This window comes from Mesoplodon bidens, assembly GCF_964165515.1.
Source record: "Mesoplodon bidens genome assembly, contig: HAP1_SCAFFOLD_297, whole genome shotgun sequence".
In the NCBI taxonomy this organism is placed as follows: Eukaryota; Metazoa; Chordata; class Mammalia; order Artiodactyla; family Ziphiidae; genus Mesoplodon; species Mesoplodon bidens.
The window spans coordinates 197,314-213,828 of record NW_027671184.1 but is presented as its reverse complement, the minus strand read 5'-3'; the positions used below and the strand labels follow the sequence as shown (position 1 = coordinate 213,828).

At 44.5% G+C, this 16,515-nt stretch overlaps 1 long non-coding RNA gene and 1 pseudogene across 2 annotated transcripts in view; one reads left to right on the top strand and one right to left on the bottom strand.

Moving 5' to 3' along the window:
• Window positions 1–2,655: 2,655 nt before the first annotated feature.
• On the bottom strand, window positions 2,656–8,163 carry LOC308611713. Its single transcript, XR_014015016.1, has 3 exons — window positions 8,132–8,163; window positions 6,761–6,816; window positions 2,656–2,779 (listed from the first exon to the last, which is right to left on the bottom strand). It is a non-coding gene; the product is annotated as an uncharacterized lncRNA (long non-coding RNA).
• Window positions 8,164–8,165: 2 nt separating this feature from the next.
• The window catches only part of LOC308611712 (E3 ubiquitin ligase RNF157-like), a 71,481-nt pseudogene continuing 63,131 nt past the window's right edge, over window positions 8,166–16,515 (top strand). The window contains exons 1-5 of the transcript in view: window positions 8,166–8,193; window positions 8,235–8,305; window positions 8,591–8,698; window positions 8,933–9,401; window positions 9,508–9,618. The product of the transcript in view is annotated as an E3 ubiquitin ligase RNF157-like (transcript). The remainder of the gene's footprint in view (window positions 8,194–8,234; window positions 8,306–8,590; window positions 8,699–8,932; window positions 9,402–9,507; window positions 9,619–16,515) is intronic.

Sequence of the window (16,515 nt, the reverse complement as noted above, 5' to 3'; positions counted from 1 at the left end):
CTATGTTCCTTCATGTAACCCAGGGTCTGGGTAATTTGGATACTCAGTTTCCGGACATCCACCTCATTTCCAACACCACCCCTCAGCCTTTGCTCAAGCTACCCTTCCCTCCAGAATGCCCTCTTCTTGCCCTGGCGCCTCAATTTCACAGTGGTGCAATTTAAATGCCACCTCCTCAGTTGAAGTGTTCCCTTACATCCCCAAGGGGGCAGTATCACTCCTTCCACTGAACCCCTAAGCACCTTGTCTGAACCCCTCTTACAGCGCCCTTCAAATTCCTATTAGTCCTTTCTTGTTTTGGTGCCCCTACTCTCTCTACTAGATGATTCGCTCCTTGTCAGAGGAAATGATGCTTTATTCATCTTTGTATCCTTCAGAACAGAGCTTCTCAAAGACTGTGCCGTGGCACTGTGGTATGCCATGAATGAGCTAAAGAGGTTCTAGTCAGTCATCCCCTCAGCCCTCCACAAAGAGACGTCAGCAGCCAAAGTCCCACAAGTCAAGCCTCAAGCAGCCTCAGGCAGCCTCCTCCTTCAGCCAAGTATACGCCACGATGACTTGAGGAGCACTAAGAGGACGCAACACGTGGTACACAATGGATGCGCACTAAACATGTGCTGAGCTGAACCTTGGAATAACTCACCCGTTACCCTTGAACCACTATGTTCTCAAGAAAACTTACCATCCAGACTAGACTCTCTCTGAACATTCTCCCCGAACATGTTCTGATCATCATTTTAATAATCACCTGTTTATTAGCTGGTTTTACTTGTCGTACCATCCAAAGCCCACAACGATAGTTTACTGATTAAAATAGCAAAGGATATGAACAAACAATTCACCATGAAGAGACTCAAAGAGAAAAATTCAACATTATAGAACAAAGAAGTACAAATGCCACTTTACACTATTAAATAAGCAAAAACTTTTAAGGAAAATATGTATTTATATCCAGTTATGGTGAAACAGGTACATCTGTATATCTGTTACTAGTACAAACTGGTATAACATTCTTGAAAAACAGTATGGCGATATATATCAAAAGCCATAAAAACATTCATATCATTTAACACAATAATGCATTCAAAAATTTATCCTAGAGATATAATTAGCCAGAAAAAAATACAATAATATCTACAATAACGTAGATTAAATATTAACTGAAAACCAGCCAGCAACATAAATATCTAATATAAAAAGATTTAAGTAAATTATTGACGGCATGACTTGATGACGTATTTTGCAGCCTCTCAAAGTGTAATCATGTCAATTAAAATTGTGACAACTATAACATGGAAATGTTTCATAATCTAATAAGTAGAAAAAATTCAAATTATATGCATTATAATTAAAAATGAGTACAATAATATATGTGTGTGTATGTGTATATATATATATGTATATATATATATGTGTGTATATATATATATGTGTGTGTGTGTATATATATATATATATATATATATATATATATATATATATTTAACAGAATACCAAAAAGAAAATCAACTGTTTTTGGGGTAGTAACCCAAATATTTAACAATTTACTTAATAGCAATGCTTAAATTATTTTATAATTTAAGAGAAAGTTCTACCATACTGAGGAAACTTAGGGGTCCCAGGATGCAAACTCAGTATAGTCTCAGGAAGAGGTCCACACCTCTCTTTTACTGCTCACTTTGGCCTTAACTGAGAACGCTCATGTACTTCTTATCACAATGACCTATGACAACCCAGATCCCAGTTTTCCAAGGACTAAGAAACCAGCTCAACTAGCCTTCTGATCATCCCCATGAACCTGTGGGGGATGAATCGTGCAAACTGCCCTAACTCAAGAAACAAAGAACCCCTACAACAATGTTTTACTTTAGCAATCAATAAGTAGCCAAGCATAAGTTTAATTATAAACCCTAAAAGTATATAGCATTGTCTCATTATAGTCTCCGGGACTAGCATTAAAAATACATCAAAAAATAATTTTAGCAGTGATGCCCCACAAGGACAATATTAAAACTCTCTTCTAATTGTTTTCTCTGTAGTACTACAATTTTCTTAGTTTAATACTGAATGGCCAAGATACTATAATGGACCAAGAAGATTAATTACTGTGAAATAATAAATACTCAAGACTAAAATGTCATTCTTAGGGCATTTCAGCAATATACAAATAATCTAAAGGACTAATACAACCATTAGGAAAAACGTTTAACCTTCTGTTTCCATTGATATGTTCCTGGTATCCAGATCCTCAAAAATATGGATATATAGTCATTCATGACAATACACACATAGTACATAACAGGAAAACAAACAATTTAATACTTAACCCGTTCATCAGAGCACTGGGTGATCAACACTCAAGAATGTTGACACAGAAACTGAAGGACCTCTGAAGATCCAATCATATGCAGATAGGTTGAATCCCTGTGCAGTTACTCATTCAAAACAGAAGTGGAAGATTAACCTACCCTCACTTCTCTTCAAACAAACTGACAAAGCATCAGGCAGTCTGTTTGGAGTAGCTTCACCATCATCCAGTCGGCTCCAGAAGTAAACAATTCAGCCAGGTTACCACTGCTGCACCAGGGCCCTACTTCCTCCACCTTGTCCCACCTCATCTTGCTGACCAGACACCCTCCTCTAGGTTAAGTCCCTTTTGTCTTTTCCTCAGGCATTACCAAGTCCTTGCTTTGTAAATAAGGCTCTCCCAGACCTTACTCACCTGCAGTTCACTGCACTGGGTATCACCCAAAGAGCCCATCAGAGCTCTTTATAATTTCTGAAAGAGAGAGAAGGAACCTTTTAATACATACTAGAAAACACCACTCACTGCTGATGTATCAGTTCTGAAGCATTTGTATCCAGTGGTCACAGCATATGGTCCTTTGGTCCACAGTACTGCAGTAAAATGTAGCATAACCAGCCAGGACCAAGAGTCCTGAGATAAGGGTCCAGAGATAAAAGATTGCTTTAATGTTGCTACTAATCAGCTGTGTGACCTTGGGAAAGTCACTTGACTTCTCCAGGCCTCAACTTCCTCATCTGGAAAATAAGACAGACTAGATAGAAGCTATAGTAAGTATACTGTGTATCTCATCATAAAATTCCACAGATGATAATTACCAACATTACTCCCAGCCCTAAGGTTACGTGAATTCAATTTCTAAATATTTATTTCCTTACAAGATCAACAAATCAAAACTTTACCAACCTGACAATGCAATTAACTGTTTGAGTGGTTCACTAACAATTCAATTACAGTTATCTTAAACCAATGGAAGTTTAAGATTATCAATATTAAGTAACATCACAGGAAATAAGGGTGGAATACCTGCCTAACATCTAAACGGGTTCAGTGGCCATGCCTTCCATGACTTCTCCCTCTGCTTTCACTAGTGCCCGCGCACCTAGGCAACAGAGGTCTTCTAAACACCAAGTAACACCAACTGCTTTCTACGGTCAGATTAGGGGGACATGGCTAACGATGGAGGAAGGAGAGCAGAGGCTTTTTATCTTTTTTCCTATATACACTTAGCACTGCTTGGATTTGTTTACCATAGCATGCATCAGTTTTACATAAGAATAAATAAGTTTTTAGACTATATTAGTTACACATATTGCCTACTGAAAGGAAGCTCGCCTCACAGGAATATTTTCACCACTAGGAGAATATCGACAGAAGAAAGCAAAAAGGCAAATTCAGATGTTCTGAGAACACCTAAAATATGGCACAGAAATAACAAAAATCACAAACATTCACACGTCACAATGGTTTACTCAAAAAAATGTGCCTGCATTCTTTGAAGAACCTAATGATGAATCAGGGTTTCTGGGGGTCAAAACAAGTTGAACACACAAATTCTGGCTTTACCAGACAACCTCCTGCCCTTGGAGAAACTGACCCCGTACAATTTACACCGGTAAACAAGTTGGTATGACTCTCTAGTAGTATGCTGAGAAACGTTCAATTTGCTTTAGACAATTGGCAGCTTTTAAAATAAAGATAGATGCGTATATAAATATATATGCACACACACACATATAGACATATAAATTAAAAATCTCCATGTTATGTCTACTATTTATTCTTGAAAGAGGAATATGAACCTTATTGAATTCAGGAAGGCTCAGAAGCAGAATCCCAGCCACCGGTGAAGTGACAGACCACTACGCTTTACGCGGCTCCGAGCCAGGGCTACCGACGTCACCCTGACTCCAGCCAGCAATCCGAATGGACTACAAGCTGCTGCGGCCACACCCTCCACACAGATCATACTTCTCTCCTAGAAAACAACTCAAGCTATTATTTAGAAATCAAATTATATTGGCACGTATACTTATCTAAGTTGATGGAAATAAACGGCCATAACACTTCGTTTATAATTTTTAAGTAGCTCCTCCCCATCTCTCGTTTATCGACAAGTTGATAAACTTGGCCCCAAATCTACTGTGCATTTAAAACTGTTAAGCATTTAAAACAACAGGCAAAGGACCTTACTTCTTGTGCTGGGCCTGTATTTAGAATCTTAGGGCTTCCCTGGTGGCACAGTGGTTGAGAGTCTGCATGCCGATGCAGGGGACACAGATTCGTGCCTCGGTCCGGAAAGACCCCACATGCCGCGGAGCGGCTGGGCCCGTGAGCCATGGCCGCTGAGCTTGTGCGGTCGGAGCCTGTGCTTCCCAACAGGAGGGGCCACAACAGTGAGAGGCCCGTGTACCGCAAAAAAAAAAAAAAAATACAAAATTAAATTTAGTCTGACAGATAATTATAGACTAATTTGCATTTAATATCAATACCATGCCTACTTCTTAAACAGAGGACAAAATTGCATGTGTAAGATCTGGTCTACTTATTTGTAGGTCCCGCTGCAATATTCTTAGCCTTTCACGAATATGCTCTATATTTTTAAACTACACAAGGTGCTTTGCAACCAGGAATGATTTCCCCTGTTATTTTGGCATCACTCCCTTCTCCAGTAAAATTCTGGACGGTGCATACATGTATACAGACTTTAAAACAATGTAGATTGAATACTTATGGTATTAGAAATGAAACTTCTTGCTAACAACTGCAAAAATCAAGCACACCAGCTGATAGAGAGACACTTACTGACTCCCCAAAACTCCCACCTTACCTAAAAATAGTGTCCCAGCTTCCCAGCTGAAAGGACAGACTAAAAAAGCTATGTCTTCAAAGACACAGACCCTCGCTTCACCACAAACTTCAGTACTATGGCATTTCCCATTTTAGAATGCTTCGTGTGACAACCTGTTCGGTGGCCAACCACCAACTTCACTTTGAAGTCAATACTAACACTTCACATGGTCTACACGTGTGAAAATTGTGGAAAATGTCTTGACACAGCTCAGGCCAAACAACACTAGCCACACAAGATGACCTATTTCTAAATATTCCCTTTTGGATTATAAACAAGCATCTCCATAGGCCCTAAAGTAGATCATTGGTTCTTTCCACAAAGTAATATGTATTTTAAAAAAAAGATAAAAGGTACAGATTGGGAGGTCTAAGGCATGAATATGCCTCCATCTGTAAGCTGAAAATAAATAAATTTTACAATCCATATTTGCTCTGCTAAGAATAAAAATAAAAATATATGTAATACACACAAGCACTTCTGAGTTTCAAACACAAGCAAATGTGGTGTGTGCACTTACAAAAAGATCTTGGTTTATGTCCACCTTCCTCTCCCAAGTTTTTTTTAAGGCAAAAATGTCAATTGTATGCCTCAATCTGGAATAAAATAAAGCACAGCTTACTCTTCTTAAACAGATGTGTCATAGAGATGAAAACTTTGTGAGTGAATTTCAAAATCAAAGGCTACTCAGATGTGTTAAAGGAAAAATAAACAAAACCCTGCAGTAACCAATCTACCATAACAACTTACATTTTCTCAATAAACCATAGTAAAATATTTTACAGACACACACACTCACACACACTGTAGTATAGTACATCTACAATGACTAAAATAAAAAAAATGAAAAGATATATTTTTAAAGTTGAGAAAATTGCTTGTGAAGAATGTAAAATTAGCAACACTGTCCTTCTCACCAGTACAGAATACTGACTGTTCGTTGACCCTGTATTCATAATGTTCTATAAATCCAAAGCCTTATGAGTTAGATTAAATAAAGCAACACTCTGAATTCACACACTACATGTGACCAGAAGATAATGACAAGCCACTCTTATCCCTAATAACCTAACCAAAATGCAACACTATCATTTTTATTTCCAAATAATTATGAGAGAGCCAAGCACTGTTCCATTTTTCAGAAAATAAAAGCAGGATTTGCCTGAAATCATTCTTTCCAATGCAAAGGGTGTACTTTACATGAGTCCCACAAAGTGTAGGCACACAAAATCCGCATACACAATCACTAACACTCAATGCAGACTAAGTGATGGACACCAAAGCACAGATAAAATTAAGACATTCAATTAAAGTTACACAAGGGAATTTAAATAGGCAAACTATAATTACCCCTGGTGAAGATACTAATCAAGGATGGCTGCAAATAACATTTGGCTCTGGATAAGCTCCAGTAGCTGAAAAGTTTGGTGTACTTGACACAGTTGTCCTTTCCAAATCTAGCCCTGCCTCTACTCCCATTTGACTGAGTGAGTGATTTGGAAATAAAGATGGCCCCATCAAGTTACTTAGTTGCAGTCTCACCCTCATGACTTGATTAAAATAAAGAAGGAAAAAAGGTAAATCATTTTTAACTGCAGTCTCACCTTACACATCTCACCAGCACTGTAGTTCTTTAGTCATCAATGACTTCATCCAATTCCTGAGATAAACAGAAAAGTAAAATGTGTTTAGACAACACCAGTAAGAGACATGTAGCAAACATTCTATCAGCCTGAAGTGAAAGGGCATATAAATTTCAAATGGAAAAAGTTACCAAAATGGTACAGTATGCAGCTTTGTAAATGAGTCTGTTTGCTTTACTTTAAAACAAAAACATTTCCTCTCTGTGTGAGAAAAGAATAATTATAAAGTGTTCTTAAAATCCAAACATAAAAATGTCATATCTGACTGAGCTTACTTTCAAAAAATCAAATGAAAAAGAAGGAGAAAAAAGAAGAGATGATGGAGAAGAAATCCATTCATACGAGTTTAAGAGAGGGCAGAATTAAGAACAAACTAGCCAGGACGACGCCTTTCTCCCCCCTCCCCCCGCCCAACTCTAGGCATCCACTGTCTCTGGAGTTACACATCTATAAACGATTTGCCTGAAAAGCGTTAAGTGGTGAGGGTGAAGGAACAACAATTTTGAGTTTCAAACACAACCTGAGGGTCTCAATTCAAGAAGAATCCTAAGACCCTGATTCCCAACCCTGGCTGGACGATCCTCAGCAAAGGGGAAGGTGCAGGAGGCTCAAATAATTTGGGGGGAGAGCAATCAAAGTTCCTTAGATAAAGCTGCGGTCCCTTAGCTCAAGAAAAGGGAAGTCTTGAAGGAATCTCCAGGAAAGGATCCTCTGTTTTTGTTTTTGTTGATGTGCTTGTGGCCCAATGAGAATTTCCGAGGAGGGGGCGGAGAAAGGGGGTAAAGAAAGTGAAGCTCAGGCAACAGCCCTCGGCGGGGGAGGGAGGGGTGCACCCCTGACCTACTTTTCCCCGCGCTCACCCTCCGGCCCCGCCCCACCCCTCGTGGAAGTCCGAGCCCAGAGGGGGCAATCGAGCGGGGCGTGGGAGGCCTGCACGCTCCCCACACCCAGCCGCGACCCAGAGGAGGGGAGCGTGCAAGGCGGCTTGACTTCCCCTCCCGGCGTGCTGTGGGCTGGACAAACCTCCCGCACGCTCGCGGCTGGGGTCTGCGAGGCCCCCTCCACGGCCTGGGCCGAGGGCTCCGCGGCCCCCAGCGGAGGGGAAGGGGGCCAGGGAGGGAAAGAAGCTGTAAACAGCCCCAGCGTCTGGGCCTCGCCTCGAAGAGCCCCGCTTCCCAGGCCCCGCCGCGGGCCGTCTGGGCCTCAGGCCGGCCCCGGGGCCGACCCTCTTGGGACTTGGAGGACCGGAGGGGAGTCCGGTTCTCTCTCCGGAGCTCTCCAGCAGCTCGCGGAGCGATCCCAGCAGCAGAGAAGGGGGAATTCAGGACTTACCTCTCATTACTTTCTACGCCATCTTGGATCCACTATGGCAACGCCCCCACAAAGCATTATGGGTAAGAAAGAGCATTTAAAGTGACCGCCCCCCCTCCCTCAGCCTCGGACTCCCGCCTCCTGCCGCCGGCGCCGCCCCTCGGGCCGCACCTCCCACCTGGAAATTTGCCCCGGGTGGCTTGGAGGCCAAGAGGCCCGCAGCCCTGTCCCCACCTCCCCCGTACTGTTTTCCTTTAAAACCGCCCCCCATGTTTAAAAACGTGGCTTTGGGTCTTTCCCGTCGCTCCTGCCCCGGCCTCCCTTCCCCCCACCCTTCGCCTCCCCGCCGGTTCCCTGTACCCCACCGCCCTCCTGTCCTGGCAGACACCCCGCGTCTGCATTTAATCAGCCCGAGGTTTCTCTGCTGCTGGCAGCAAAGAGCCGCTCATTGATTGATTTATCCGTCTGTTATTGCTCTAGATCTTCGTTGCCCGGAGGCGGGCTTCGTTGCCCGGAGAGGGGTCGCCCACGGGGCCCTGGAGCCTGGCAGCCCTGCAGGCCAACCGGCGCTCTGACTGCAGCATCCGCGTATGGAAAGATGCTTGTGTCCTGCCAAACCGTTCCGGGGCCGTCGGGCTCCGGAACCTGGGCGGACACCGTGTCCCTGAGCCTACAGGCATCGCAGCGCTTTAGGGAGGGGGAGGGGGAGTACTAAGCGAAAAGCAAATTTTACCCCTGTTGACTCTCCCTTCCGCTGTCTCCTCCCCTCGGCCGGTAATGCGATCTGCGACCCTCTAGATGGGGACCCCACCCCTCCCCTAGGAATGTGGTTTTGGGCTCTGCCGAATCCACCCTTTTACAGTGCGGGCTGCCTGCGAACTGGGACTTCCCGAGGCAGGTAACACGGGGGCGCAGATAGCGAGCTCTGGCCGGCGAGCAGAGGCACGCAAGGGCTCGAGGGAGGGTCCGGGACAGGGGCCGGGGCTGGAAGGAGGGTGCACATGCCACAGTCCACCTGCCGGGTCCCAGCCGGGCGGCGAGCGCCGGCGCCCAGGCGAGCGGAGGACTGCGGGCAGAACTCTGGCCCAAGGCTGGTTGGGGGCCGCTCAGGTCGCCTGGCTGCGATGGGGCGCGCTGGAAGTAGGGGCGCCTAGATGCCAGCCGGGGAACCCGGCGAGCGACCCCGCAGCCCACGCCCGCCGCCTGGGCCTCTGCTCCTGCCCGAGGGCTCGCTGCAGGGGAGCTGAGCGCTCTCGCGATACTCGCCGCCCGCTTTCGGTTGCTCGGGCGAGTAGAGCTTCGGCCCGCGCCCTCGCGCGGTGGTCCCCTTGCCTCGGGGCCCGTTGGTCAGTCTGCCGCACTCTCGCCTCCCATTGCCACTGGTCTCTGCTTTGCAGACTTTGGGGGCCTACTCTGGTTGCTTTTTGGTTTCCCCCAAGCAAATTTTGACCAAGAGGTGTCCAAGGGAAAATTCCTCCAGGACACCAAGACTTGCGAAATTGTATTCGGTATAAAATGCTGTTGAAAGGCTCTGAAATTAGAAGAATGCACAGGCATTAAAGCCCTCCTTCGGTGCACGGGGAGGGCCTGGGGCCTTCGGGTCCACCCAAGGGTTTTACGATCCACCAGACCCTAGGAGAAGCCTCTCTCGAGGAACCTGGACGGTTGCTGACAGAAGCCCTGCCCCCGGGGATCTAAAAACTCCACCAGGCAATTGTCCCGGCCAAGTGAGAAGAGTGGGGTGTAGACTCCTTAAGGGATTGGCCCGGGGTCAGCGGTGAGGGAGGGAGCGAAGTGGTGAATCACTGCAGGCCGGCTGAGAACGCGGCGTGCTGGGAGGGCCCTCGCCTGAGTCACTGCTTCTCTGAGCTCCCGAGTGAGTTGGGAAACTGGAGCCCGGAGCCAAGTTCTTGGACAATCCAGGCCCCGCCGCCACGCGGGGCCGTGGGCTGGGGGTGGGGAGGCAGAGCTGCTCACGACCCTCTGCCGCTGCCCGCTGGAAAATGAGCCACCCTGCCCGTCTGGAGAAGGCTCCAAAATCTCTCCTTTACGCGGTAGCCAGTTACTGTTTCCAGTCCCCGTTCTGCACCTAGTCAACCCCTCCTATGCACTGACTTATTGGTTGCTTTGTGTTTACCCGGCACCTTAATATGTGTGGCCTGAGTTTCCTGTAATTCAGCATTCAGTAAGCTGAGGGCAAGGACTGTACCTCGCCCATGTTTCTTTAGGAGGTGCTTTTCTTGGCCTTGCATGGGCCTGGACCCAGAGAAGAGCTTGATATATGTATGACTGCCTGACCCCCCCCCCCGTTCGTTCAAGACAACGTGCATCCTGGCCCATCCTAGTGCAAGATGCCACCTGTGGCCTCAGCTAGAAAACCCTCCTAACTCCTTTCGCTGCCTCCACTCTGCCCCCTACGCTCTGCTCTCCATCTGACCAACCCAGGGAGGTCTGTGAAATGTTGTCACGTGAGTCCTCTGCTTAAACCCATGGGAGGTGTCCTCGTCACACTTCGAATAAAACCAAATTCCTAACCATAGCCTACAAGGTCCCACGTGAGGGGGCTCCTCACCATGATCAGCACACTGGCCTTCAACATTCCCTTGCAGCACTACAAGCCTCCCTCCAGCCAGATCCTTGACCCCCAGATCTGATGGCCATCATCCTTTTAGCGCTCAGGTCTCAGCTCGGATGTCCCCTACTGGAAGAGAATTTTCATGATCCCCTTCACCAAATCAGGGCATTCTCTATTCTTTTATCCTGGATTAGGAATGTTCCTGTTTGTCTATTTGTTGATTTTTTATTTTCTACCCCAGCCCCCTTATGGAGTATAAGCTCCAGAAGGGCACAGGCCTTGTCTAGCTTGTTCACTCAGGGCCTGGCACATATATAGGCATTCAGTAAAGATTTGTTGAATGAATGACCAAACCTTTATGAGAGCGAGGGGTGGTGGTGAAAGAGTGCAGAAGCATGGAATGAGCAGCTGACGGCCCTGCCCATCATCAGACCACGGGGCTTGTACACAGCTAGAAGCAGGCAGGTTGGAGTGGAGTTGGGGGGAAACAGACCCCTTGGTCACCATTAATGGTGCTCCATTCCGATTCTGATCTGATGAACCACAGCCGCAAATAATTCCCCACTCACGCCCGCTTCCTTCCCTCACTTTTTTTCTCCCCAATCCAGCAATGGCCACATCTTATTCTGTCCAGACCTAAGGCTCAGCCCTTGGGTCTCTCTTTTTCAACTACACTGCCTGCCCTTCTCTTTCGGTCTCAAGGCTTTGAGTAGCGCCTTTACCCTGAGAAAGGACTCTAAACCTGTAGCTCAAGCCCAGGGCTTTCTCCTGAGCTTCAGACCCTAGTCCAGCAGCTTTTTAGCGTCTCCACATGAAACTCGCATGGACGTAGCAAGCTCAACATGTCCAGAGGTGAGTTCTTGAGTTCCCCCCACAAACGTGCTCCACCATGGTCTTCCCTAGCTCCAAGTTTTAATTGCTCAGGCCACAGTCACTCCTGTCTTTCTCTCAAACTCCATCTTCAATCCATCTACAAATCCTGCTTTGCCTTCAAATTGTATCTAGCAATCTACATCTCTCATCACCTCCATTGTTGCCACTCTGGTCCCATGCACTTTTATCTCCTTCCCTTTGCCCCCAGTCAGTGTATTCCCAATGTAGCCACCACACTGGTCTCAATAAAGTGCAGATCGAATCCTAGCTCTCCTCTGCTCACACCCATCTGATTTCTTCTCATCTCATTCAGAGGATAAATCTAGAGTCCCACACGATTTGCCTCTGATTTGTTTGACCTCATCTCCTGCCTCTCTCCGCTGGCTCTGTTTCAGCCATAATGGGCTCCTTTTTGAGTGTTCCCTGTTCTAGTCACACCGTCTCCCCTATATTCACATGGCTCACACCTCTGCTTCCTTCAAGTTTTGCTCAGCCCCGTGAGTCCATCTCTCGCCAGTCTATTTAAATTTTCAATACTCCCCCCTCCCAGACACTCTATTTCTTTCCTGCATTTTTCCCATAGCATTTATCACCTCCTAAAGTAATAAAAAATTTCTTATTCAGCTTCTTGTCTGTATCTTTCCATGTGAAGAATCAAAGTCTTTGGTCACCAAAGACTTGTGTTTGTTACTGGGAACTACATTTCCCAGCCATGCCCTTGCCTTTGGGGCCATGTGACTAGTTCTTGCCAATAGACGTGAAGCAGAAGTGTGACTCTGAATGAGCAGGACAGATCTGCATGACCAAAAATACATGCAAGGACTCTCAGCTGAGCAGACAACAGACCTTTATTATGTTAACCTGCTGAGAAGTTGTGATCTGTTTGTTACAGCATTTAGCATTTCAATCACTCTACCTTGGGTACAGTGGCCCACTAGAACAGAAGCTCAGTAAGGGCAAGGGCTTGTGTAGGTTTTGTTCATTTGTTTCTCCTCAGTGCCCAGAACAGAGCTTGGCATATAGTGGGTACCTAATAAATATTTGTTGAGTGAATGAATTAGTTTCCTTTTTCCACGACCAGTCATGAAAATAAGTGAATGGTTGGCAAGGAAAGGACAAAGTGAAAGGAATTTTTTGTTTGTTTGATTGTTAAACAAGTAGTAACTCTGGATTTCTACAGAAGCACTGGCTACATGTCTTGGTCAAACTAAATGGAGCTTCCTTTAATTCTGTTCTCCCTGCTTCATCTTTCTCTTTTCTTTTTCCCACTTTTCTGCCTTCTCCATCTCTATCCCTCTAGGTCCTCCTTCTCTTTCCCCTTCTTCTTCCACTCCTTTTTCTTCCATGGATTTTCTTCTCTTTTTATTCCCACTTAATCTAAAAAAAATCACTGCCTGTTAATGTGAGCTACTGCGAGTACTCAGCCAGGATATCTACTCCAGGTTACTTAAAATAGAGACTTGGGAAATAGCGTTGTTTAAAAAATAAAGAAATATTAAATCCATGGACTCCTACTCTCCTTCTACCTTTAAGGCCCACTTCATTTCTTTTTGAAATCCAGAAAAGTAGTGATGGTGGTCCAGATAATTCAGACTAATCCTCCCTCTAAGGACTACTAAAACAAAATAGACAATGTATTCCTCAAAACATCTGCTTGGAAACATCTGGTGGGTTAATAAGAGTGAAAACTATCAGGGGTAGACAGAACAGGGAGGTGATTCTAAGGTTTGGGGTCCTTGTGCCCTAAGTTCCTTTGCTTTTGACAGCAACTTAAGTCCAGAGTAAGTATCACCTCGCACACATTAAGACAACTGTTATCAAAACAAAAACAAAAAACAGAAAATAACAAGTGTTGGCAAAGATGTAGTGAAATTAAAATACTTGTGCATTGCTGGTAGGAATGTAAAATGGTGCGACGACCATGGAAAACATTATGGCAGTTTCTCAAAAAATTAAACAATTACCATATGACCCAGCACTTCCACTTCTGAGTATATAACCAAAAGAATTGAAAGCAAGGACTCAAAACAGATATTAAACACTCATGTTCATAGCAGCATTATTCACAATCACAAAAAGGTGGGAGCAACCCAAGCGTCCATCAAGAGATGAACAGATTTTTTTTAATGTGGCATATACACACCATGGAATATTACTCAGCCTTAAAAATGGAGGAAATGCTACACATGCTACAACATGGATGAACCTTGACAACATTGTGCTATGTGGAATAAACCAGCAGCAAGAAACAAACAACTGTCTGATTGTATTTGTACGAGGGCATCTAGAGTAGACAAATTCTTAGAGAGTAGGAAGGGTGATTACCAAGCAGGGGGTGGGGAGGAAGGATGGGGAATTGTTACCTGGATACACATATAGCGTCTTCAGTGTGGTAAGATGAAAAGACTTCTGGAGATTAATTGCAGAACAATGTAAATGTACTTTACTGTACACTTTAAAATGACTAAAATGGTAAACTTCATGTGAACAGAGATTTTACCGCAATTTTTAAAACTTTTAATGGTTGACAGTAAATTGTGCATTGCACCACAATTTTTGAAAGAAGAACAAAAATTTAAAAAGACAAACCATGCAAAAACTACCAAAAGAAAGTAGGCATTATGGCAAAAAAGCATGACTGGAAGTAAAGAGGGATGCTTCATAATGATGGTATGCTTCATTCAACAAGAAGACATAACAGTTCTGAATTTGTGTGTGCCTAATACACATAGCCTCAAAATATAGAAAGCAAAACCATGGACAGAATTGCAAGAAGGTAGAGACAAATCTACAAATATAGTGGAAGATGCATATATCAGTAACTGTTAAAACAAGCAGATGGAGAGCTAGTAAGAAATAGATCTGAACAACTGGATAAGCAGACCTTACCTAATAGATATATAGAGAATACTGCACCCACAACTGCAGATCACAAATTCTTCTCCAGTCTACATGGAATGTTTATGAAAATGCTGGGCCATATAACAAGTCTCAACAAATTCAAATGCTCTAAATCATACAGAGTACATTCTCAGACAGTGATGCAATTAAGATAGAAAACAAGAAGAAAAGTAAGAAAATATCTACATATTTAAAATTCCTTTTTTTTTTTTTTTTTTTTTTTTTTTTTTTTTTTGCGGTATGCCGGCCTCTCACTGTTGGGGTCTCTCCCGTGGTGGAGCACAGGCTCCGGACGCGCAGGCTCAGCGGCCATGACTCACGGGCCCAGCCACTCCGCAGCATGTGGGATCTTCCCGGACCGGGGCACAAAGCCGTGTCCCCTGCATCAGCAGGCGGACGTTCAACCACTGCGCCATCAGGGAAGCCCAAGAGGTGGTTATTATGTAGTCATTAAGAACAATGAGTTTGGGAATTCCCTGGCGGTCCAGTGGTTAGAACTCTGGCGCTTTCACTGCTGAGGCCCGGGTTCAGCCCCTGGTTGGTGAAATAAGATCCTGCAAGCTGCTCACAGCGGGCCAAAAAAAAAAAAAAACAATGAGGCAATGAGGTCAATCCATTAAGTACAGACATGGAAAGATGCCTACAGTACATTAGGGAAAAAAGCAACATGCAGATCAAGAAGAGTAATATCCCAGTTAGGTAAAATATCAAAATAAAGCAAATCAGAAACCCTGAATGTGTTTATATATGTATAGGAAAATCTGGAAGGCTGCAAACTGATTGTTAATAATGGAGTTACCTTTCATAGTGTTGGACTATCACTTTTTTTTTCTCGTGGTACGCGGTCCTCTCACTGTTGTGGCCTCTCCCGTTGCAGAGCACAGTCTCCAGATGTGCAGGCTCAGCGGCCATGGCTCACGGGCACAGCCGCTCTGCGGCACGTGGGATCTTCCCAGACCGGGACACGAACCCATGTCCCCTGCATTGGCAAGCAGACTCTCAACCACTGCGCCACCAGAGAAGCCCAGATTATCACTTTTCAAATTACGTACTTCTTTGTATTTTTTTTTGGCAAAGACATGTATTACTTATATAATTTTTAAATTTTGTTTATTTATTTATTTTTTGCTGTGTTGGGTCTTCACTGCTGGGCGCGGGCTTTCTCTAGTTGCAGCAAGCGGGAGCTACTCTTTGTTGTGGTGCGTGAACTTCTCATGGCGGTGGCTTCTCTTGTTGTGGAGCACGGGCTCTAGGCACGTAGGCTTCAGTCGTTGTGGCACGTGGGCTCAGTAGTTGTGGCACACGGGCTTAGTTGCTCTGCAGCATGCGGGATCTTCCCGGACTAGAGCTCGAACACGTGTCCCCTGAATTGGCAGGTGGATTCTTGACAATTGCACCACCAGGGAAGTCCGTATAATTTTTTTAAATAGGTAAAAACATGAATAACAAAAGCAGCACTGTAGCATTAGAATTGACTTGAGCAGTTAGAGGTGCTTAAATACAATTTTGTTACTTTCCTTTTATTTTTGTGACCTTAAGCTTAAAGTATGTTATTGAAATGCCATGTAGATGAAGATTTTTCAAATATATGAAAACGTAATAGGATTTCCATAGCCAGTTTTTCCATATTTTAATTTTTTCTTTTTATTTCCTTTTCTTTTTATTTATTTTTAAATTTTTCCCCATATTTTAATTTTCTATGAAGTTATTTTTAAGTACAATTCCATTTTCTACAATAATCAAGGATATAACTCCATTGGTCCAAAAGTAGATAGGTGAAGATTAGTATTTTTCACTTATAGGCAGGATATCTAATTTATTTTACCATGACCTCAATTTTTTAAAAAAATACAAAAAGGAGGGAAGATTGATTAGAGATCTTGCAATAAAAGCTCCCAATTAGGGCTTCCCTGGTGGCACAGTGGTTGAGAGTCCGCCTGCCGATGGAGGGGACACGGGTTCATGCCCAAGTCCAGGAAGATCCCACATGCCGTGGAGTGGCTGGGCCCGTGAGCCATGGCCTCTGAGCCTGTGCGTCCAGAGCCTGTGGTCCGCA